At 40.6% G+C, this 25,264-nt stretch overlaps 1 protein-coding gene and 1 long non-coding RNA gene across 5 annotated transcripts in view; one reads left to right on the top strand and one right to left on the bottom strand.

Moving 5' to 3' along the window:
- Positions 1-13,224, bottom strand: part of LOC121016743 (uncharacterized) — a 28,908-nt gene extending 15,684 nt beyond the window's left edge. For both annotated transcript variants that reach the window (XR_005784419.1, XR_005784420.1), the window contains exons 1-2: positions 12,352-13,224; positions 12,000-12,084 (exon numbers count right to left, since the gene is read on the bottom strand). This is a non-coding gene — a long non-coding RNA (uncharacterized LOC121016743). The remainder of the gene's footprint in view (positions 1-11,999; positions 12,085-12,351) is intronic.
- TAFA1 (TAFA chemokine like family member 1) overlaps positions 1-25,264 on the top strand; it is a 508,553-nt gene that overhangs the window by 266,664 nt on the left and 216,625 nt on the right. The gene's annotated exons all lie outside the window — the stretch shown is intronic.

The following is a 25,264-nucleotide window of genomic DNA, read 5'->3' as shown; positions in this document are numbered from 1 at the left end:
TTCTGGCCCAGGCATTTACAGTAAAAGCTTCTAAATGCTTCTGAGCCTCAGTTTCATTCTCAGTAAAATGGAATAATAAAACCCACCTTGATATATTTTAGTGATGACTGAATTAGATTTAAGACTATATATACATTAAGGTTCTTGCATATTACAACAATTTTAACAACAAATGTCTTGACACATTATAAATACTTGGCTAATGTCACTTTCCTTCCCAGCTTGCCTCTCCCTACCATAAAGCAGCAATGAGTGTTCATTCCTGGGTTCAAGGGCATGCAGCTGTTTTCGTTTGCTATTAACTTTTATACATTGCATAGGTGCACATCTTGCAAAATACTCATTTATTGGCTGAATCCTCTTGAATGAATGGTTGAGTAGTTTCACACATCTTGTTAAGTTAGGAAAATGCTGTAAGTTACAAGATGAACATATCAACTTGAATAAGAAGCCGGGACTGAGATTTCTCTGGTTATTCCACATCCACCACGTGGTATTATTTGTAATTGGCCAGGTTGACATTAGGCTTTTGATATTGAATCTTCATAGGTGCCCACATCAGTCAAAGAATTTTGAAAGAGGAAAAAGTTTGATGAGATTTTAGTCTTTATAAATTTTTCAGCCAACAGCCTTAATTACACTTCATTGATGTCAGAAGATACAACTCAGAAGACTGTGTTCCTATTAAAGTCTAAACACTTATGTAAGCTGTTGGATTATTAATTTTTTCCATCACTTTGGGAATTAAAAATAAATGCCAGCACTGTAAATTCATCAGTCACTGCACCAAATTTTTCAGAATGGCCAAAATTTAAAAAATTGGTAATAAGTGTTGGTGCAGCTGTGGAATAACTGGAACGTTCGTATTTTGTTGGTGAGAATGTCAAACGGTAAGCCGCTTTAGAAAACTGGGAGTCATTAAGAAAACATAGGTCTCCTCTATGACCCAGCTTATGTTCATAAGATATTGAGGTATATGTCTTCAAAAAGATCGTGCGTGTTTTTAGCACCCTTATTTACAGTAGCAAATACTGGAAACTATCCAAATGTCCATCAGCAGGAGAATGGGTGAATTAGTCATGCTATGTTCATACGATAGAAAACTGCACAGCAGTAAAAAAGACTAAACTACAAATACATTGAGAAGCACGGATGAAACTCAAAAACTGTTAAGATTGATAAAAGAAGTGAGGTACAAAAGAGTTCATAATGTATAAATTCATTAATGTGAAGTACAAGGAGCAGTCTATGCTGATGGCAGTCAGAATGGTGTTTGCTTCTGGGGGGGATAGCTGATGACTGGAAAGTGGCGCAAGAAGTGTTAGGATAAAAATGATCTAAATATTGATCTGGGTGGTGCCAGTATTCAACACGTGTGTGTGTGCGTGTGTGTGTGTGTGTGTGTGTGTGTGTGTGTGTGTGCGTGTGTGTGTGTGAAATGTATGCCTATGTGCTTTAAAGATTTGTAGATTTTGTCATATCCACATTATGCCTCAAAAAACTCCAAATAACCTGTCTATTGTACTAGAAGAGATTTATTAATATAAGATAGACACAGGAAATTACTGATTTTTATGAAAAACTTTCTGAATGCCCACTTTCTTCAACAAATATGGGACATGAAAAAACGGAGTAAGAGGTAACTATCACAGATGAAAAATTTTTTAATAGGCCTATCAGTCAAATGCAATTTATGTGGATTTTGTGTGGATCCTAATATTAAAAAAAAACTGAAGATATTTTTGAGTCATTGGGGGAAAACTGAACATGAGCTAGTTGCTAAATGATATTAGGGGTTATATCGTTAGGGGGATGATAGTATCATGACTCAAGGTAAAATGGTAAGGTGTCTAGGACTGGCATTAAATATTTCACCCAGTAAAGGGTCAGCAAACAAATGAAACAAGAATAATGCCCAGATGTTGAATTTTAGAAATGAAATCCACTTTTATGACTTAGGTGACTGAAATGAGTAGGGCAAAAATAATAAGTGTTAGGGTGGGATGAGGGGTGAGTTAATGAGTCCATTTAAAAAAAATTTTTTAATGTTTGTTTTTGGGAGAGAGAGACAGAGAGAGAGAGAGCACGCACGTGCGCAAGCAAGGGTGGGGAGGGGCAGAGCGAGAGGGAGACACAGAGTCTGAAGCGGTCTCCAGGCTCTGTGCTGTCACCACAGAGTCATCAATGACTCAGGACTCGAACTCACGTACCGGGAAATCATGACCTGAGCTGAAGTCCTGCTTAACCAACTGTGCCACCGAGGCACCCCAATGAGTCCCTTTTTTGAAACAGAGTTTGATGAATCCGTGAGCTGTTCAAGAGGAGCTTGCTGACTCTGTGGGCCAAGAGCTCATCGCTGAGGTTGGGCCCAGAGAGAAAGATAAAAGGACCCCCAGTTCTTCAAGTTGCAGCTCTGGGTTTGAAAGAAACCGGATACAGAGAATATTTGGAGCGAACCAAAGAGCTGGCACAGCCGAAGATGCTTAATATGCAAAGAATAGACAAAGGGAATGGAGAGCCTAGAGCAGGCTAACTGGGATGAATGAGGTGACCCAGGAGGGGAGGAAAAAAAAAAAAAGGGCAGAAAGCCCAGGAAATTTAGGAATTGCAGAAAGCATTTTGTGAATTGCAATCAGCAAATAGTTTCTGAGCACGTCCCATCTACCCCCCCCCCCCCCGCCCCCGAGCATTGAGCAGTGGAGAGGTTGTTGCTGACATCTTCCTGAGGCTGTCCCACTGGACTCTTTGGGGACTAGGGGACAAGCACAAGGTTGCAGTAATGCAGAGCAATCAGAACATGGAGTATTAAACTCTTACCAGAAGGGTGGGTACAAGAGAAGAGTGAGCCCGTGAGAGACATCTGAAGCACTCTCTGCTCCTTATGCTGACAGAACCAGAGGACACCATCTCTCCGGGAGAGCCAGGCACGTGTGTTGGCATCACACTTTTAACAGTGCCATCCTTTACGCTCTGCAATCGGAATAGAGGCTCCCTGCATTTCAAGCAGGGAAACTCCACGGTTACAGGGCCCTGCAGTCAACCACACTGCAAAGAAAAATGCCAGGAAATAGCCATTTCTCTGGCCTAGAATTAAAAGTGACCCGCTTTCATAGTTCCTTGGGCTCTGCACGCCCAAGTGGAGACCCTATTTGCCAAGTCTCAGCCCACGGTTAATTTAGTTCCCTTTTATTTTTCCTTAATCCTTGAATTATCACCTTCGTGAAAAACTGCGGGTGTCATAGAAAAGCTGACACCAGCCAAAGTGGAGTATCGCAGCCCAAATGAGGCTCCTATTATTGCCCTATTACATGGGGAACAGGCTTCCCTTTGCCCTTCATTCATCACCTGCAAACTATGGAAACCTGATCGAGCCGCTTTGTTTTAATGGCAGCTGTTCTGCCCTCCCCCGCACTGGTCTCCCCCCTCTGCTCCATGAGCAAACAGATGAGTTCCATTTGGAGTTCAAGTTATGGTGCGTGAAAATCACAGTGAGGGGCAACAAGATTTTTTCTTTGCTTTCACGGGACAGGGAGCATTAAGCACTGTTCTCTTTCCCTTGAAGTCTATCCCAGGACACCCAGCTGCTGGGCACCCTGTGAGATCCTTTGCAGACTGGAGAACCTCACCTTTCCATTGTGCCCCCTGCTAAAGGCTTTAAAGATCACTCCTGAGGTTCCTGTGTGCATTTTAAGTGTATGAAAAATATATCTGAGGAAGTGATTTTAACAGTGGATGTTTCCTAGCCTGTGTTACACATTATATACACTTCCAATTAGGATTCTTTATTATCCCTCCCTCCACGATGCCCTGAAGTAAGGCCCATTTGTGAAATCTAATTATACATGCATCTTTCCATAGATAAAGGACATTTTTAGACCTCTCAACATGTACACACTTCTTACGTCTGTAAGGTGTTTGTTTGGTAGTAGGTTTTTGGGGGCAGGGGGCTGTCTTTCTGAAAGCCCCCAAATGATTAGCGTCCTTTGATTGATTTTTTTAAACGTCAACTTTCTGAGGACATTGCAAGAGACCACGTAGACTCCTTTTAGTGACGCCCTGTCCTTGGTTTCTGAAAGCTTTTGCTCTCTTTCTCCATTACTTTTCTCTCTGGTCATGGATGATCTACCCTCTCCTTGCAGGGTTGAGAGTTCATGGCTGTTTCTAATTCAGAATTAGCAGATAGAGAAAAATATGCTCCTCGAGGTAATAATTCTCCCACATTTGTGGCTGCTCACCTGTCACAGTGTAAAACAGAACGTGGCTCTAGGCCCCCGTGTGATGCCTGACATTGCCACAGGCACAAAAAGAACATTTATTTTTTTAAGCAGCTCTGCTAACATGCAGCTATCCTTGGGCTCATGTTTGTGTTGAATCTAAAGGAGGTGGTGAAGGCAGAAATGAGGCAAATAAAATGCAGATCGGCTGTGGGAAGCTTCCATTTCCTTGGCTCAGCCTACTGGAGGATTGGCCCATGCAAGATTACGAGACGAGAATTCTTTGTGTTTGTAGTCTTCCCTAACCACTATTTTTCATGATGTCTCTTAATCATTTCTCATCCAAGCACTTTTCCCTATCTGCTATCAATGCTAATGTCTCCCCATCCTGGTTTTCAAATTAAATATCGTACTTAAAATATTAATACCGCTTCTTCTTGGATTCTTTGTTTATTCATCTTATGCAAAACGCAACAGCGAGCCCCCCGTCTATATTAAATGCTAGTGTATGGGCAGACACAATGACTTATTAATGACTGTTGTATGATATGGAGAGCTAGGGCTTTATATAAGCATGCAATTCTTATTCAAAAATGCTCTGCTGGTACTACCCTGTAGGGAAAAAAAAAATGAAATACGTCTATCTTTTCAAAGAAAAAAATGACTTGTCTTGTAAAGACCATTGTAGAGGTAAGGAAGTATTCCAACTAGGCCAAGTTTCTTGAGTCCCCAAGGAAGTTAGCTCATGTCTTAAAGTATTTGGGTATGCAAATTTTTGTAGCATTTATTGAAGTGGAAGCCACATACTGTAAACCTATAGCTCAGTGAATTAACACAAAGTATATAACCACAGCTGTGGCCAAGAAATAGTATATTTTAAAGGTGCCTTATTCGTGTGTCTAGCCCATATTCTGTTGGGTTGTTTCCGCTTCTTGTATGACTTATAGCTGTTGTTTTCTTTGTAAGGATTAGACATGGATTCTCTGTGTACTCAATGTGCTAATAAAAGCCCACTGTGTAGGCTGAATTTTCACTCTTTTATTCATATCTTTTCATGAATAGACGTTCTTAATTTTATTGTGGTCTAATTTACAGAATTTTCTGCTATGGCCTGTGTTTTTTGTATCCGATTGTAAAAATCTCTTTACATGAAGATAGTCTTCACTTTTACTTCCTAGAAGATTTACTGCTTGCCCTTTGGAGTCAGATCTACATTGACCCCAAAACTTATTTTGGGTGTTGGTGTGAGAACGATGGGAAACCACTAGAATATTCCTAGAAGAGGCTTGGCATGGCTAGTTTTTATTTGATAAAGACCTTTTTTGGCTGCCATATGGAAGATGGACAAGAGACGAAGTAGGGAGAACATTTAGAATATTCTGCTTCAGCAGTTTGGACAAGAAATGGTTATGGCTTAGATTTGGGGGAGTAACAGTGATCATAGAAAGGAATGGTTGGATATGAGAAATGTTTCAGGAGGTAAGCCTTCAAATTTTATAGATGGGGAGGAGAGAAAAAGAAATTAAGGATGCCTCCTTGGTTCTTGAGCTGCTGGGTGAATGACGGTATTAGCGATTATGATTATGCAGGCAAAAATTTTTAAAAAAAAGATTTGTAGGGCAAACTAAAAAAATCATGTTTTATTCAGGTTCAGTTTGAGGTGATTCATCTAAGTGGAAATGAATGAAAGAATGAATGAGCGATCCACTAGTCTTGTACATGACAAAACTGGAGCACCTAGGTGTTTTGACCCTATGTTTAGGGCTTTTCTCCATTACAGCAATATAATGCACAGAACATGCCATTGAACCCATTACAAAGCATTATAGAAAAACAAAGTAAGATCTTCTGGTCCAGTAACTTTGGATACTTTTTATACTAACTCCCTTGATGGTTTATTATATACATCACTGAAGTCTCAGGGAAATTCTGTAAGAAAACAATGCTACTTTTGCTTTATTTAACCCGATATTTCTCTAATTTTTTTCTACAAAAGTGCTTTTTAGGAAGACCTGTTAACATGCCTTGAAACTAGCATTAGTATTCTGTGAAATAATCTTCAGGAAAAGTTATTCATCAGCCTGTGCTCTCGTGTTAACACAAACGCACACACCCTGGAGACTTATTGCAACACTCAAAAATAAGCGAACAGTAAACATTATGCTTGATCAAATTTGTCTATTTCTGCAATCTTATGCAAGTGGCAAAATGTCTTTTAACTGCCCTTTGTGAAGGGCAGTTCCCTTGTGTCATAATAATTGAAAATTAAGAAGTTACGGAGTCATAATTAAATCGTCCCCTTTGAACCTTTGTTGACTAAAGCTGCATATTAACCACATCCCATTCAGACACAAGTAGCAAGAAATATTCTTAACACCAACTGCTACAAGATAACATAACAAGCTTTGACAGCTTCCTAATTACCTGACTATCCAGTAGTTAAAAACACTTTAATACTGTAGCAAGTTTCTTCTTTGCACATAAGTCAAAAGGTATATCTAATTTGCTATTTAATTGATATCTATATTGCTGCTCTTAAAAGAATGTACGCTCCCCAGTATGTTTAACTATTAATTTGTAACCTTTGATCTGTATATGAGAAATAATTATAAAAAGAAATTACTCATGATCAAGCCCACGGATGTCAAGCATAGATAAATCTAAAACTGTAACCCAAAATGGAATGAGCCATTTTAAAAAAAAAACAAAAAACATTTTTTCCTGAAGATATAACTCACTTTCAATTGAATTTCAATTTCGATTATGTGTTATTTTTCACCCAGCTAAGCTTTACTTTTCTGACCTGTAGAATGGGAAGAATAATGATTCTAGGATCATCGTGAACATCAAATAGAAAGGATGTGTATAAAAGGATTAGAGCAGAATCTGGCCCATATAAAATGTGCAAGGAACGTTAGCTCTGTCCATCTCAGTTATGAAGACTTTTCGGTTCGACAGGCGTATGAGCTCAACATATATTTGTTCAATTGAAATAACATTAAATCACATTGAAATTTCCCTTACGACATTAGTAGACTAACAGATATTTAGAACCAGAGTTATAGACCGTAAGATACTATCCCATCTTCGATACAATTGGCCATGTAATTATGAATAGTTACTAGACCTGGAAGATACCTTTGAGAACACTGTTCTAGCATCCATACACAGAGTATACTTTACCTGTCCAGTGCTATGCTAAGCCTTTTACAAGCATGCTCTCAGTTAATCTCCATAACAGCCCTATGAGGTGGGCAGTATTGTGGATCCCGTGGTACAAGAAAAACAAAATTAAGCCTAGAGACTGTAAGACCAAAGAGCGAGTAAGCGATGGAGGTAGATTTTGGCCTAAGTCTCTTTGCCTGCAGAACCCATACTCTTAACCACTGTAAGCACTACTTGTGAAAGACTCTTATTAAATAAGTCCTTTCCTAAAAGAAGGAATGGAGGCTAGAGGAGGATCCACACGTAAGGTAGGGCATGTTAACACAATAGGTCCATTCCGTACAGAAAGAATCTGGATCACGTTTAAAGAATTTTCATAGTGTTATAACCCAAAGTGATGTTGATGTCCCTAAACCCACAAATCCCACTGGATTGAATGCTTCCTTCCAAATAACCATGTTTGTTTAGAGAATCCTGGGTCCGCTGCTCTGCGAGGAATAACAGTTAAAATGCATTCCCTGCCGTTAAGAAGCTGGTAATTGTCTAGTGGGAGATAAGAGAGTGGCAGGTGATAATATTTTTCCTTAAAATATATAGGAGCTGGCTGCATGAACCAGGGCACTTCAAACCAGAAGAGAATATAACCACAGGTAAAATAGGGGGCAACAGAACCATTCTTAAGGGGAGTGAACAAGGAGAATGTGGACATTTGTGGGAAGTGTTTTGGGAAAGGTGGCTCTTCCTCTGGGTGGGATTAGAATAGGTAGAATAACTGGACGGTTTGGCTACTTTGGCACACAAGGAGACGAGTATGGCACGGACTCATCATTTGCTCTGAGCCAACTCAAGGTAGTCAGCCTGCTTGGAGGGAGATCCATTAAGATGTGAGAGAAAAAGTAAGTTCCCAGGAGAGGAGTTTACATTTGAGGGAAAGCAATCTTTGCGGGATCCTTTAAAAAGTTGCACAATCGCAGGGTGCCTGGGTGGCAGGCATCTAGGTTGAGCATCTGACTTCGGTCGGCTCAGGTCATGATCTCACGGTCTGAGTTCGCGCCCCGCCTCGGGCTCTGTGCTGGCAGCTCGGAGCCTGGAGCCTGTTTCAGATTCTGTGTCTCCCTCTCTCTCTCAAAAATAAATAATAAACATTTTTTTTTAAGCTGAACAATTCCCTTGGCTTGGAAGTCTATAAGGCTTCTAACAATGATTTTAGAAAAATTTCAGAGAAATTTACCTTTCAAAATCTTTAGAACATTATTGCTGTATTTTTACAAACATGGTTTCAACCTCCATTCATGGCTTATACTCTTCTGTTACCATTTTCTCTCCCAGCCACAATAAACCTGGGCACATTTGTAGTTTCTTTCTATATCCATTACATCAAATGTCGTATACTCTTCATATACGTATCCCGAGATTAAGAATCCCTCTTAGCAACCTCTTTAGTTTCCTTGATCTTGACTAGAATGTCATGGTTCACAGTATATACTCAGGATCGATGGGTAAGAGCTCAAACCTTGACCTTGTCTTTGATATTTAATCACGGGCAAGCTGGCCACTCCTAGTCCCATGGTTCAGGTAAGCATCTACGTCTTTGGACGTCTGTAAAAGATTAAATGAGATGTTGGATATGACAGGGCACAGCTTGTTGCCTGGCACATGGGTTTAATCAACGTTAACTATTGTTCTCTTCATAAAACGTTTGTAATTACTTAGTATCTCAAGCTTTTCAGTGGAAATGGAAGGCAGGGCAAAGAAGCTAGTCACGAGAGACCAATGAGGGAAACTGAAGATCAATTTCTAGGTTGAGAACTGGGGTGAGAAAGGCCCTTTTCATTTCATTTTGAGGCCTGCTGGGGGATGCTCCCTCCAGCCCTTTTATAAAGGAGGGCAGGGAGAAAGCAAATCTTGTCAAAAAAACACAAAGAAGCAGAACTTGATCAAAGCAGGGAATCTCTCTGCAACACTATCGAATAAGATTTAGGATTTTTTTTGTTGTTCATTTGTAGTGAAATGCATTCAGAGAAACATTACCAATCCATTGAGAGAAACTTATTTTATTCTTGCTTAGTTCTTCCCTTATTTTAGGGAATACTTGACACTATCTGTGATGGTCAAAGTATGCAATAAACAACAACAAAAATTCACGTTTTAATACCATACACAATGTTCTCCCAATGCTTATGGAATTGATAGGGCAGTGTAATGCAGAACAACATCAGTCAAATGCAAGCCACATGCTTGACTTTAAATTTTCATGTGGACGCATTTTAAAAAGTTAAAGTGAAATTATATCTCATTTCATCCAATATATCCAAAGTATCATTTCAGCACATACTTAATATACAAATTTGTTAATGAGATGTCTTGCATTCTTATTTTTATACCAAGTCTTGAAATCCATTGTGTCTGTTACACTTACAATGCATCTGTCTTCTGATGCTAAATTTTCAGTGATAAAAGTAAAATGCCAAAATAATTAGGTTGTGTTTAGAGAAAAAATATTTTATATTATTTTTATTTTTAAATTAAATAAAATTAGCAGCACCTGGGTGGCTCAGTTGGTTAAGGCTCCAAGTCTTGATTTTGGCTCAGGTCATGATCCCAAGGGTTTGTGAGTCTGAGCCCCTCATCGGGCTCCTTGCTGACAGTGGGAAGCCTGCTTGGGATTCTCTCTCGTTCTCTCTCTGTCCCTGTACCTCTCTCTCCCTCTCAATAAATAAACTCAAAAAATTTTTTATAGAAATAATTTGGGGCTCCTGGGTGTCTCAGTGGGTTAAGCATCCAAACTCTTGATTTCAGCTCAGGTCATTATCTCACAGTTTGTGAGTTCGAGCCCCACATCGGGCTCTGCACTGGCAGTGTGGAATTTTTCTCTTTCTGTCTCTCTGTCTGCGCCTCCCCTGATCTCTCTGTATCTATCCAAATAAATAAATGAACTGTAAAAAATAAATAAAACTAAAACTCCTTTCCCTGAGTGACATAGCCACTTCTGCAGTACATAATAGCCACGGGTGGCTCGTGGCTGCCATATTAGAGCATGGGTTTACAGGGAAGAATGTGAATTTATGGTCAGAAGCTCCAGGGGCACCTGGGTGGCTCATTTGGTGGAGCGTCCGACGTCGGCTCAGGTCATGATCTCACGGTTCGTGGGTTCGAGCCCCGCATCGGGCTCTGTGCTGACAGCTCGGAGCCTGGAGCCTGCTTCGGATTCTGTGTCTCCCTCTCTCTCTGCCCCTCCCCGACTCACGCTCTGTCTCCCTCTGTCTCAAATATATTTAAACATTTAAAAAAATTTTTTTAAAAAGTGTCTGACTCTTGATTTCGGCTCAGGTCATGATCTCCCAGTTTGTGAGATCAAGCCTCACGCCGGACTCTGTGCTGATAGCATGGGGCCTGCTTGGGATTTTCTCTCTCCCTCTCCCAATGCCCCTCCCCTGCTCACACCTCCACATTCTCTGTCTCTCTCTCTCTCTCAAAATAAATAAATGAATTAAGAAAAAAAATAACTACAGTCAGAAGCTCTAGATTTGAATCCTGTCTCCCACTTACTCACTGTGTGTCTTTGTACAACTTGCTTAACTTCTCTGAGCCTCACTTTTTTTGCTTTTACAGAGCACCCCCCCCCAAGTTGTTAAATTTGTTTGTTGTGAGAGTTGAGTAAGATAATGGACTGCAAAATGAAATGTAAACATAAGGTATTTTAAATTTAATGATAGGGAGGGAGTTAATTTTATAGGGATTTCAAATCAGATTCTACATTTGTGGAGACTGAAACAAATCATCGTCCCTATTGCTAATGTTGATTATAAATCCTAAAGGTAGGATTCTGTGGGTTGTTACCTTTTTAAAGCAGTTCTTTTTTCTGCTTCCTGTTAGCAAAATCAATGCTTTCATCTTGATTTTTAGTTCTCAAGATATAGTTTTTAAATATAAAGGAATACTTCAGAAGTTTCTGAGGAAGAGTTTAAGTGGTAGCATGGTCACAGTGGGGTGTGTGTGTGTGTGTGTGTGTGTGTTTGGAAAAATACACATCACATTGTTAAACCTATTTACCCCATAGGTAGAGATTCAAAGAGGAGCTTTTCTGTTTTGTTTCAAAGTCCTCTGTATTATTTCAGTTTTAAACAAAGAACATACGTTATTTCTGTAATATAAATCAGGACGTGAAAAATATCATCTGATATAAAGCAGAAGCCTCTGAGTCTACATTCATAAGAGATCAAATTAATTATCTTTGGCGAATGAACCTTATTAATGTGCATGGGAATCAATATGGAGAAACCAATAAATCAGAGTTATTTTATATCATGAAACCCAACTCCATAAAGGGGCCCGTGTGAGCTGCAGCCCCACCATAAAATCAGCCCTGGCAGTCGGGATCACTGGCCCTCCTAACTTTTTCCTTGATTATGTATTTGGCATCCATGTGTGTTGTTCCTGTCTCAAGCATTTTAAAACGTGTGTATGTCTCTTTATGGGTATATCCTCTTGAATTTCAGTGTTAGCCTCTCTAGGGGATTATTGCCTGCTCGGTTGAATTGTTCCCCAAAGCCCCCTAAATGAATTTCTGTCACATGTACCTTGAAATCTCTATACAGACCACATAATCCCAAACATTACCTTGGATCTGATGGAAATTCATCTAGATGTTTTCGTGCTATTCAGCCACAGAAAGTTAGAATCCGTTTTATGTATTCAGATTACCCTTGAAGAGAACACAAGGTAACAAGTGATGTGTAAGGGCTCAGAAAGACATCTACTGAACAATACCTCCTGCATTAGATTTTAGTCAGTTTGCTCTTAGGTCTCTGGTAAACACACTTGTCCAGATGGAAGCACTTCCCAACTTAACATACGAGTGACCCACCTGTGTGCCTGTATATTAATATACTTACACTGATTATAGTAATAATTACTGAATGCTTACTGTCTTCATTCAGGCTGCTATAACCGAATACCACAGGCGGGGTACCTTAAATAACAAAACCTTACTTCTCACCGTTGTGGCGGCTGGAAGTCTGAGGTCAGGGTGCAAGCCTGGGGAGCTCCTGGGGAAGGTGCTCTTCCCGGTTTGCAGACGGCGGTATTCTCATTGTGTTCTCCTGTAGTGAGACAGCAGTCTCCTCTCTCGTGTCTCTTCAGATAAGGGCACAAATCCTATTTGCAAGGGGTCTACCCTCATGACCTGATCGCCTCCCAAGGGCCCCACCTCCGATTCCATCACAATGGGGATTTAGGCCTCAACATGTAAACTTCAAGGGGATATAAACATCCAGTTTATAGCACTTACTATGTGTACACAGTGTGTTAGGTGCTCAGGATAATGGTGAACAGACACAGGTGCTGCCCTTAGGAAGCTTGTTATCACAGGGGAGGCCTGTTCATCCAATAACCAAATGGAAAAATTTAACCATAGCGAGACGCAGAGAAAGGTGGAGGAAACCGTGAAATCGGAGGCTTTAGGAAGGAAATAACCTAATTGGAGAAGTCTGGAAGGCTTCTGTGGTTGAACTGAGACCCAAAGTATGACGAAGTGCTCACTTGACCATAGTAGAGAAAAGGAGGGTGGACCCCCCAGGTAGATGGAACAGCATGTGCCAAAGTTCTGAGGTAGAAGATAGCATGGCACGTTCAAAGAAGACAATGGAAGCCCATGTAGCTGGAGCTTAGAAAAGAAGCAGGAGTGTAACACAGGATGACGCAAAAGGGGGGCAGACCTTACTGGGCCCGGTTGGCTCTATCACAGATGTTGATCTTGAGTCTAAGCCTTTACACCTAATCTCGTCTTTGTCTTGTTTTCTTTATTAAAAAATTTTTTTAATGTTTGTTTATTTTAGAGAGAGAAAGGGAGTGCGAGCAGGGGAGGGGCCAGAGAGAGAGGGAGACACAGAATCGGAAACAGGATCCAGGTTCTGAGCTGTCAGCACAGAGCCCGACGTGCGGCTCAAACCCGTGAACCATGAGATGGTGACTGGAGCCAAAGTCAGACACTTAAGCGACTGAGCCACCCAGGTGCTCCTCTGATCTTTTTTCTAATACCCATTGTAATAAGGTAATCACTTCAATTGTTGGGACAACTTAGACTGTCACTAGCCCATCTTCAATTTTTTAAGCCAGCCAAGAATTACCGTGGAACCTTCTCCTTGGGTCTTGAGAACAGCTACTCTCAATTCGGGATCTGCATCTTGAGCCGCTGGTGAGATTTACAGCAAATTAGGTGATAAGACCTCCTTCCCCAATTCCTGGTGATTCTGTTTGCATAGACCTAGGGTGGGCACAGCCACCTTTATCTTCTAAACCTTCTCCTAGTCAATCTGATGGTCAACAAAGGCTGGAAATTCAGAAATTCAGTTTTGTGCATCACCCCTTTATTTATTGATGTCAATCTCGGCAGAATAGACGATATTACCAGTCATTTTTGGAAATCAGCTAATGGGGAAGGTTTACAGCAAGATTTTCCTCTTTTTTTTAAAGTTTATTTATTTGGGGGGGGCACACACGAGTGTGAGCAGAAGAGGGTCAGAGAGAGTGGGCGGAAGAGAGGGAGAATTCCCAAGCAGGCTCTGCACTGTCAGAATGGAGCCTAATGAGGGGCTCAGATTCTTGAACCATAAGATCATGACCTGAGCCAAAGTCAAGAGTCAGATTCTTGGGTCGCCTGGGTGGCGCAGTCGGTTGAGCGTCCGACTTCAGCCAGGTCATGATCTCGCGGTCCGTGAGTTCGAGCCCCGCGTCAGGCTCTGGGCTGATGGCTCAGAGCCTGGAGCCTGTTTCCGATTCTGTGTCTCCCTCTCTCTCTGCCCCTCCCCCATTCATGCTCTGTCTCTCTCTGTCCCAAAAATAAATAAAAACGTTGAAAAAAAAATTAAAAAAAAAAAAAGAGTCAGATTCTTAACCAACCTAGCTACCCATGCGCCCCATAATTTTCCTCGCCTGATGTCAGTGGGCTTTGTGATATTTCAGTTTTTGAAGTTGCTGTGGTCATCTATATCAAGACTATTTCTCTACATTCATTTTCCGTTCTTTTGCTTTCCTCAAAAAATGCTGATTCTCTTTAAGTTGGTGTTTGCTTTTACTTTGAAACCGAACTCAAGCAGTTCTTACAACAAGCTCAGTAAGTCTCGCATTTTCAGATCGTGCTGTTTTTATCTTGTTTCTCATTCTGTAAGAACTTACTATCGTTCAACTACTTTCTTGCAGTCGGAATTATTTATACTTTCTGAACACTTCAGAAGTAAGACAAAGATGTTTCCTCTCAGACTAAATTAGTTCATCGGACCTGGAGATTGCTTTCCCTGTCCTTATCTGTTAGTCTGTTTCCGTCCGTTATGTAGACTGAGGTATCTGCTCTTGCTGTAGACTGCCCTGGAGAGCCAGTGCCCACAGTCCACGATAAACAAAGCACAAGCCAAATAATACAACTCTCTTGGCCGCGGCCGGAGGTGGACACCAGTTCTGGCAGAGGCACTTAGATACTCCTTGCAGGAATTTGAAACACGGGTCCAACATATCTAATTAGTTCGTTTGGGCTACTTGAAGTGAGAGGCCATGCAGAAATGGGACTGGGTGGGGCTATAAATACCAATGGCCAAATAGTACGTATGTCATCTGCTGAGCAGATGTTGGAGGAGCGCAAGTCAAGGGAATGGAATACAATGGAAAGGACAGGAAGGGCCAGAAAAGGAGAAATTGAACGGGATTGTAGCAGTGATGGAAAATCCGGGAGCTGAAGAGTGGAATGGATAGAAAGGGCGACAAAAAGACAGAGGAAGGGAGAAAAACACACAAAAGGGAGATTGACAGAAAGAAGACTGTAGAAGAGATAATGGGGCAGAGAGACACGGGGGATAGAAATGATGATACAGAGAGAAGTGGGCCAGAGAGAAGGAGATGTGCAGGAGGATGAGGACACAGAGAAATTGCTTTTACTGGGAAGAGTTGTATCCTGCCATGCGTCCTTCCAATTCTCTTTCGTGTCCCTGAATTCACTATCGGATTAGTGGTTAGATCCGCCCCCCTCATTTTTCTTCTAAGTGTTACTTATCTTTTTTCCTTCCCTCTTTCATTAGAAGTTTCGTTTGGAAGTTTATTCAGAAGTTTTATTTTATTTCTTTTGATTCTTTGAAATGCCCCGCTAGCTCGGTAACTTGCTTTTTAACTGTTTTGAAAGACTTTTAGACTCACGTAGTTCCAAAAACAGGACAGAGAATTCTCATTACCCCTTGCCCAACTTCCCCCAGTGATAACCTCTTAAGGGGCCATAGCACAATTGGTAAAACCAGGAGCCTGACATTGGTGTAATACTGTTAACCATAGATCTTATTTAGATCTCATGCCCTGCTTTTTTTTTTTTTTTAAGTGTATAGATCAGTGGAATTTTATCACATGTATAGATTTCTATAACCACTACCAAGATCTGTCAAATCTTTTTTAAAGGTAGTACATTCATATGGCTAAAAAATCAAAATGATATTAAAAGGTATTCAATGAAACATTTAAATCCCAACTCTACTTCCCCATTCATCTTGTTTCCTGCCTTATAAATGGTCACCTTCACTAGTCTGTGTTTTCCTTCCATTCATCCTTCTTTAAAATGTAAAGCAAAACATTTATTGCAGAGAGAGCGAGAGAAAGAGAGAGTGAGCAGGGTAGAGGCAGAGAGAGAGGGAGACACAGAATCTGAAGCAGGCTCCAGGCTCTGAGCTGTCAGCACAGAGCCTGATGTGGGGTTCCAACTCATAGGCCATGAGATCATGAACTGAGCCGAAGTCGGAAGCTCCACCGACTGAGCCACCCAGGTGCCCCAAAATGTATGTATTTTAATGTATATCCTCTTTATATAAAAGGTAAATTATTTATGTAAACTATTCTGCCCCTTGCTGTGTTCACTTAATATATGTTGGAGATCAGTTCATATCCTCACACTGAGAGTTCCTTGCTTCTTTTCAAGGGCACAGTGTCCCATTGTATTAACTCTGTGCCTTTAATTCACTTACACAATCTCTGAGTGGCTTTCTTTGCCAAAAAACACGCCACAATATATACCACAAAACAAGAGCCTTAGGGTAAGTTCAAGAGAAGCTTGCCAAATGTGCACAATAAACTGGGGCCGCTCTATCAAAGGCTGAGGGGCAAAGTAGCCACGTGGCTGGGAGCAGAAAAAGTAAAGAAGAATTAAAAGCAGGAGTACACCTCTGCAAGACTGAAAGGATGGATTTTTTTTTAATCAAAGAGAACACCACCTGAACTACTTGAGATAACGGGGTCATCACTGAATTAAAAACTGACATTGGAGACTCAGCAGCACTCTGCAAATTGTCAGAAGTCTGTCAGATTACGGACAGTGCTTATGTGGAAAAGCAAGAAAGAACATCACCTAACTGTCTAAACCGAGTTGAAAGAAAGATTGCTCCAGAATGATAGCATTAATTAAATGTACATATTTTAGAGATCAACTTTTCTGCTAAGCTTATTCAACTTCATATTCTTAGTTCAGTTTATTCTACTTCCTTTTGTTAACAACTTATTTGCTTTATGTTTTCTGATAATCAGAAAGGCTTCAGAGTTTGTTCTATACTTTCTTTCAAGTGTGTGTGTGTGTGTGTGTGTGTGTGTGTGTGTGTGTGCATAAACACAAATGTAAGTCCAGTTAAGACATATTCAATCATCACTACCAGACATCAGATGTTTTCTTTTACCATAATTGAAAAGGAGGTGTAAATATTCTGAGTTGGAGTTTGAATGGCCAAGGTAATGATTATCTTAGACTTCCACTCATCAGTAAAAATACTGGAAATACTAGAAAAAAAAAATACTAGAGCACTGAGCCCAGTACTCTTTCACTGCCTTAGAGATTATGCATCAGGCATTAGACATATGTCCAAGGGAGAATTTCCTACTCAAAGAGTCCCCTGGTCTCTCATATAAAAATCTACCACGACTGGGGTGCCTGGCCAGCTCAGTCAATAGAGCGTATAACTCTTGATCTCAGGTTGTGAGTTCAAGCCCAACACTGGATGTAGAACTTAATTTAAAACATGTGTGTGTGTGTGTGTGTGTGTCCACACACACACACACACACACACACACACACACACACACGACTTCTTCTTGCAGAACATTTCCGAATAATAGCTAACTGCTTTGAAAAATGAGTGGAGTTTATGTGATGATGGGTGACAATGGCAATGAGATTTCTCGGGCACTTATATATCACAATTTCCATTTTTTTCTTAGCGTTTTGAAAAATTTCTATCCTTTTATTCCTTTGTTTATGTTCATTTACACCCACACATGAAAATGAAAGTTCTAAGACCACAGAGTTCATCTGTTTTGTTCACTGTTGTATCCAAGTCAGGCACACAGGAGGGATGCTATGAACCCTTTTTGATGAATGGGACAGAGGTGACAGTCTAGCCTACAGGAAAGACCAGCTGACCAGAAATCAGGGAGACCTGAATTCCCATCCCTGCCTTGATATTTCCTAACTATATAAATCAGCAAGGGTGTTAAGCTTCAGTTTCTCCAGTTATAAAGTGAGACTCGCAATTCAGTCCCCAAATTCAGATTCTAGAGTCAGAACACCTAAGTTTTAGCCCAGCTCTATGACTTACATGCTGTGTATGACTTTGGGCAAGCTACGTAGACCTTTGAACCTCAGTTTTCTCATTTGCAAAATAGGAAAAACACAAATAATCTACTTCATCAGGTTGTTGGGAGAACTTTATTTCCGCTTCACAATATGTAGTAGGTACGTAATAAATGATCAGTAAATATTAGCCACTTCTATTCCCAGTACTACTGTGGGAAACAAGTGAGACAGTGAAGGAAAGTAATTTCTCTTTATAAAAAGCTGTACAGGGGGTGCCTGGGTGGCTCAGTCAGTTAAGCGGCTGACTTTGGCCCAGGTCATGATCTCACGTTTCGTGGGTTTGAGCCCCGCCTCGGGCTTGGTGCTGACAGCTCAGAGCCTGGAGCCTGTTTCTGATTCTGTGTCTTCCTCTCTCTCTGGATTAACACGCGCTGTCTCTCTCTCTCTCTCTCTCTCTCTCTCTCTCTCTCTCTCTCTCTCAAAAATATATAAACATTAAAAAAAAAAAAAAAGGCTATACAGGTATAGACTTCCAGATTGCCAAGTTACCTGCTTCAGAGACATGCATTTGTGTTCCAGCACGAAGCTCAGTGCTTTTAACCAAATTTATGGACAAAATGGAAATCGTTCCAAATGCTGGCATACTGACAGATGAGATTTTTGAGAAAAGGAGCTTTTGATTGACCTGAACTGAATGCTGAAAAGTCTGCCATTACTCTGTCTAAAGAGGGGACAAGAAAAATGCCTTTTGGTCCAATTCTTCTGGTTATGGGAATTCTGTAGAAGAATTAAAAATATGTCACAAACAGGCAAAATTCTTAAAGGAAGCTACAGGGTTGCTGACATAAATTTGAAAAGCAGCTAAAAAAAAAAACCAATCCTTCCCCTTACTGAAATTTTTTTTAAAAAAAAGCAAAACTAAAACATTTTATTGCCCTGTGTTTCCCTGGATGTATACTCACTAGAATTTCAAATATTAGGTCTGCACCTGTAATACAGTACTTTCTTAAGAAAGGTAGACATAATATTCGTGGAAAATTAAAGTGTACAGTTTTATCCACAAAAAATAAGGCAGAGCCACTTTGAAATGATAGAAATCGGAAATTGGATACTCAAATATGGCAAAATGAAGGTTTGTAAAAGCATTCTAACCATGTCTTCATCCTATCGCATATTAAAGTAGAAGATATTCGGGGAGCCTGGGTGGCCTCAGTCGGTTAAGAGTCAGACTTCGGCTCAGGTCATGATCTTGCGGTTCATGGGTTCGAACCCTACGTCAGGCTCTGTGCTGACAGCTCAGAGCCTGGAGCCTGCTTCGGATTCTTTGTCTCCCTCTCTGCCCTTTCCCTGCTCATGCTCTGTCTGTCTCTCTCAAAAAATAAATAAACATTAAAAAAATTTTAAGGAAGCCGAAGTATGGAAGGAGCCCAAATGTCCATCGAGGGATGAACAGGTAAAGAAAATGTGGTATATATATATATATATACACACACACACACACACACACACACACACACACACACACAATGGAGTATTACTCAGCAGTCAAAAAGAATGAAATCTTGTCATTTGCAACTACGTGGATGGAACTGGAGGGTATTATGCTAAGTGAAATTGGTCAGTCAGAGAAAGACAAAAATCATATGACTTTACTCATATGAGGACTTTAAGAGACAAAACAGATGAACATAAGGGAAGGGAAACAAAAAAATACAGGGAGGGGGACAAAACAGAAGAGACTCATAAATATAGAGAACAAACGGAGGGGTTGTGGGAAGGGGGTGGGGTAAATGGGGAAGGGGCATTAAGGAATCTACACCTGAAATCATTGTTTCACTATATGCTAACCTATTTGGATGTGAATTTTAAAAAATAAAAAATAAAATTAAAAAAAATGTTAGTAGAAGATATTCAATAGTGTGATTTAAGTGATAGTTAGTAGAAGATATTCAATGTGTGATTTAAGTGATAGATACCTGATGTGAGTGTACATAAAGGAGAAGTTTGCCTTTAGAATAAACTCTGCAGGGGCGTCTGGGTGGCTCAGTCGGTTAAGCGTCCGACTTGGGCTCAGGTCATGATCTCACGGTCCGTGGGTTCGAGCCCTGCGTCCGGCTCTGTGCTGACGGCTTGGAGCCTGCTTCAGAGCCTGCTTCGGCGGCTGTGTCTCCCTCTCTCTCTCTCTCTCTGCCCTCCCCCGCTTGTACTTAGTCTCTTTCTCAAAAATAAATGAACATTAAAAAAAAAATTTAAAAAAAAAGAATAAACTGCAAAATTCAAATACAGCCAAGTTTTACTTGTAAAATCCCAAGTCAATATAAGCAAATACCTAACCATAGAGAAATCTTTTGAAGTTTTCTTTATATGTGGACTGAGGTAAAAGGTCTTCCCATTAATCGTTTTATCTTTCTGTTACAGCTAATTTTTTCCATATGTAACTCTTTCCTAAATGGTATGAATGAGGGGTGGGATTCAGATCTGCAACATTTCCTATGCCCCCTCCAGATACTGGGATGTGCATGTAGGCTGAGGATAATGCCTTGTTCCCAGGATTTGTACTAATAAAGGAGTGACAACCATTACTGTGGTACTTAGGAAGTAAGATAAAGCTTGTAAAGCCCTATTCCACTTTATTCTTTTCAAACAGCCACTGAAATGTAATAGACAGATACTTTATTACGTACAGAGGTCGAAGAGAGAACCTTGGCAAGCCCACAGTGTTAAAATAGAGAACCAAGAAGGTACATTTCCTTTTGATGCTAATGAGTTATTTGGTTAGTCCGTAAGAGGAAGTAAAAGTCAAGTTATTGTGGGAAAAGTTTGCTAAGGAAGGTTTATTTGGTTGCTTGGTTGGGTAGTTTCATTTGTTTTGTGTGTTTGGCAGGCCAGGCAAAGAGCCATTGGAGTAGATCACATAACTACATAGTTGCTAATCCCTTTGAGGATGTGTCCATTTTGCCCTGCCCCGTAGAACACAAAGGAATAAAACTAGAATTCAAAAGACTCCATGAGTTCCCAGGACTGCCAAAACAAAGTATCATAAACTAGGTGGTTTAGCACAACAGAGATTCATTCTCCTAACTTTCTGAAGGCCAGAAATGTCAGCAGAGCCACGCTCCCTCTGAGACTCTGGGTGGCATTTTTTTCTTGTCTCTGACTTTCAGCTGTAGCCATGAATTGGTGACATCGCTTGGCATAGAGTAGCGTGAGTCCATTCTCTGTCTCTGTCATCACATGGTGGTTTTCCTGTGTGCCTGTTTCTTCTGGCACTTGTCTTTTTTAACGTTTATTTATTTATTCTGAGAGAGAGAACGTGCGTGTGCATACAGGGGTGTGGGGCAGAAAGAGTGGGAGAGAGAGAATCCCAAACAGGGTCTACGCTGTCAGCACAGAGCTCCCTGCAGGGCTTGATCCCATGAACTGTGAGATCATGACTTGAGCCGAAACCAAGAGTCATATGCTTAACCAACTGAGCTGCCCAGGTGCCCTTGACTTTCCTCTTTTTATAAGGACACCAGTCATATTGGATTAGAGCCTACTCCAATGGCCTCATCTTTACTTGATTATATCTGCCAAGATGCTATTCCTAAGTAAAGTCACATTCACAAACTCACCACCTGCCAAGAGTTAGGACCTCAGCATATTTTTGGGAGGGGGAGGGGTAGGTAGCATCCAACCCCTAACAAAGACTTAGGGAAAAGGGAAATCCCTTGGAAGCATAATTTTCGAAAAGAAAAATAGCAGGCACTTTAGATCCCTGGGAAATATAGAAATAACTAATAAATCCTCTAGCTAGAGCACATAATTACAAGGATTCTTGAGAGGGAGTGTGGTGAGGGAGTAGAAGAAGGTGCCTTATGCTTCTGAAGGGTTTGCAAGTATCACCGGCAAAAGAACAGAGGTAAAATTATGAAAATTGACAGGTGTGAGTCGAGTGATTAAGAACGCAAGAGCCAGAAAGGCCGATTCACGTGTTGCACCACCACTTACTACCTGTTGGAACTGGAACATGTTAGATAATGTCTCCATGCCTCAGTTTCCTCATATAAATGGAGATAATAATAGCACAAGACAGTTGTGAGTATTAAATTGTAAAGAGAACACCTAGAATAACGTCTTGTGTGAGGCATGGTTTTAATACACTTGGAAACCGTGAGTTAGGGTAAGCTACTAATTAAAACCCTTTGATTATTGAGTAAGGGAGGTGAGAAAAGAGGGAGCAGTGTGTGACGGGGCACCTGGGTGGCACAGATGGTTAAGCTTCTGACTTTCGCTTAGGTCAGGATCTCACAGCTTGTAGGTTCAAGCCCCGGGTCGGGCTCTGTGCTGATAGCTCAGAGCCTGGAGCCTGCTTCAGATTCTGTGTCTCTGCCTATCTCTGTGACTTCCTCCCTCCTTTCTCTCTCTCTCTCTCTCTCAAAGATAAATAAAAATTAAAAAAAAAAAAAAGAGGGAACAGTGTGATTTCATATAGGGACTTGATGCCTGAAGTTGTTCTTGCAGAGAAAATACAAACCAGTGATCTTTAGATTCTAATAAAAAAATCCAACCGTTGGATCATGACTTATACTTAGTGGTTGCTTTTCTTGGAAGTTGTATTACATTGTACCTCATTTTTCCTGGGTGTTTTTTCTTCCCAGTGGATTCGTTGCTTGGAAATCATAAATAACTATTTGGGTTTGACTTTGCCAAAAATGTAATTAAATAACAACAATTATCAGATTGCTATTACCTTTGAAACATCCAACAATTAAATACCCCCCAAGTTTGCCTGAGTTTAGTTTTTGAACTTGTAGAAACACTCTTTAACTCAAACATCCAGTGTGTGTGTGTGTGTGTGTGTGTGTGTGTGTGTGTGTGTGTGTGTGTTCAAACGTATATGCTGTCAAAAACATGTTTTGATGGAACAGTTTAAATTTGGTCTCATACAAATTAACAACATTTCCCCACTGGACAGACCCTGATCTCAGAGGAGCTACAGCTGGTCTCTGGAAGCATAGTCTATGAAATCCTGTCCCCCCATCAGTTACCTGTCTGAAATGTCTGAAGGGCTAGCAGGTGCTTCTGGACCTGGCTGTCCAAGAGGAAGGCCATACCACCTAGGTGGCTGTCATTCGTGCTGAACCTTCAGGGTGTAAGAGATGGGATCTTCCTCTAGAGTATCCACATTCCAGCACCGGCCTCACCCCCATGCTTCCCCAAGAGACCAATTATGGCTTAATTTGCATATGCTCAGCCAGTTTCTGCCAAATATTTGCATGCCTTTTTCTGTAAATGTTTGGTGACATTTCAAAGCAGCATTATGTAATGGTTAAGAACTCCATCTTCAGAGCCAGCAATGACTGGTCAAATGCCAGTTCCACCAGATGACTTTGGAAAGCCATTTAACTGTTGTGAGGCTTCTGTTTCTTCATTTGTAAAATGCTAATAATAATAGTGTGATTGGGATACTGTATGTTACATGTTTAACACGCTCCGCAGCACATAGCTGTGTGCCTAATCAACCTTCCCAACTTTAGCTATCATTTTTCATCCCACATTTTCCAAGGCCAAAGTCCATCTTATAATAATGAAAGAAAGTTATTTAAAATGTTTATTTATACCTACCTTTATTCAAAAGTTGGGAATTATCTTGGTTAGCTTGATTTAGAACTATTTGTCTAAGCTTGGAATTCAAGATGGGAAAGAAGTTGGACACTTTGAATAATTTTTCTAGTGCTCCCTTGCCAGTCTAGAGTGGTCTAGTAGGTAAGATAATTGCCAGGTACGTAAATACACAATGGCCACAAATTCTGCAGTTCCAGAAATATATTTAGAACAGTAACATCTATTATATTCAGCAGTAATATTCAACTACTGTGTAAATAATATGACTTTCTAATTTACGCAAATATAATGGATGTATGACTTTGTCCAGTGCTCCTTTGTGGCTTTTGTTGGGAATGCGCCTCCACTTTTCCTTAAAACAATTTTCATAGTTTACCCTTATTATTTGATGGTTACTTTGTTTCACTGAACAGGGCAAAACATTCGAAAGGATTGGAGATTGGAAGCGTATCCTAGACTCCTTCCTTGTTTTGGCATTTTCATTTCATCTGGGGATTGAGGAATTCATGAGACAGTGGCTTCCCCAGGACTGGAAAGACATAGTGAGGGTGAACTCCATGTGAGAAGGTGAGCGTGAGGTCAGGGTTAGAAATTTGTAAAGATGCATAAGAAATGGATGATCATTGCACCAGACACTCATAATTGCCCTTGTCACTTCATTGGTTTCTAATATGACTATGTTAGCCTTCTTAACTGTTCCAAAATAATTATCTCCCTTAAAGGGAAAGTGCTTGTTTTTAACACTGCCCTCTGTTGAAATTACTTGACCAAGTAGCAAGTAAAGTAAGAAGTTAGGTGATCTGAATGGAAATTTCACTTCCTAAATTGAAAATAAGCCCCAAAATGTTGGAGCATTCACCCACCGAAAACCTAGGTTTTACACACCAATCCTAGTGTGTAAATTCAGATGCTCTGGCAAGGCTTCCTACCTTAGGTCATTCTACCACATACACTACTTAATATCCAAAATTGCCCCTACTTTATTACTGTCTTCATGAAAATGCTGCCGCCCCGTACATGGTCATACTCTAAAGTTACTAGTCATTTTTGTTTGTTGGGTTTTTTTTTAATTTTTTTAAAATTTTTGTTAATGTATGTTTATTTTTGAGAGAGAGACAGAGACAGAGTGTGAGCGGGGGAGGGGCAGAGAGAGAGGGAGACACAGAATCTGAAGCAGGCTCCAGGCTCTGAGCGATCAGCACAGAGCCCGATGCAGGGCTCAAACTCACAAACTGTGAGATCATGACCCCGGCCAAAGTCGGACACTCAACTGACTGAGCCACCCAGGTGCCCCTGTTGGTTTGTTTTTTAAAGAGATACTTGTATTCATTTAATAATAAAAATACTTTTTTACTTTAATTTTTTTCTTTATTCTCCCTCCTGCATTTCCCAGTGAATTTGCTGTTTCCTGCACAGACCACATGAAATGGATAGTATAATAAGTAGAGGCCATCATAACAACGCAGAAAAGTTTCTCCTTGGCCAGTTTGTTTATAAAACCTCATCAGCCCCCTAAAATTTAAAAATGGTGGGGTTGTTTCCATCATTGTCCACCGTGGCCTGGGAAACAAGTGATTCCATCAAGAGGATGATGGTCATTTATTTTGAGCATATGCTCATCAATGACACACACATATATATAAGAAGTGCTGTTAGAGGGGCGCCTGGGTGGCTCAGTCAGTTGAGC

This window comes from Herpailurus yagouaroundi, unplaced genomic scaffold (genome assembly GCF_014898765.1).
Source record: "Herpailurus yagouaroundi ecotype Mexico unplaced genomic scaffold, PumYag 213, whole genome shotgun sequence".
Lineage (NCBI taxonomy): Eukaryota > Metazoa > Chordata > Mammalia > Carnivora > Felidae > Herpailurus > Herpailurus yagouaroundi.
This window is presented reverse-complemented; position numbering and strand designations above follow the sequence as displayed.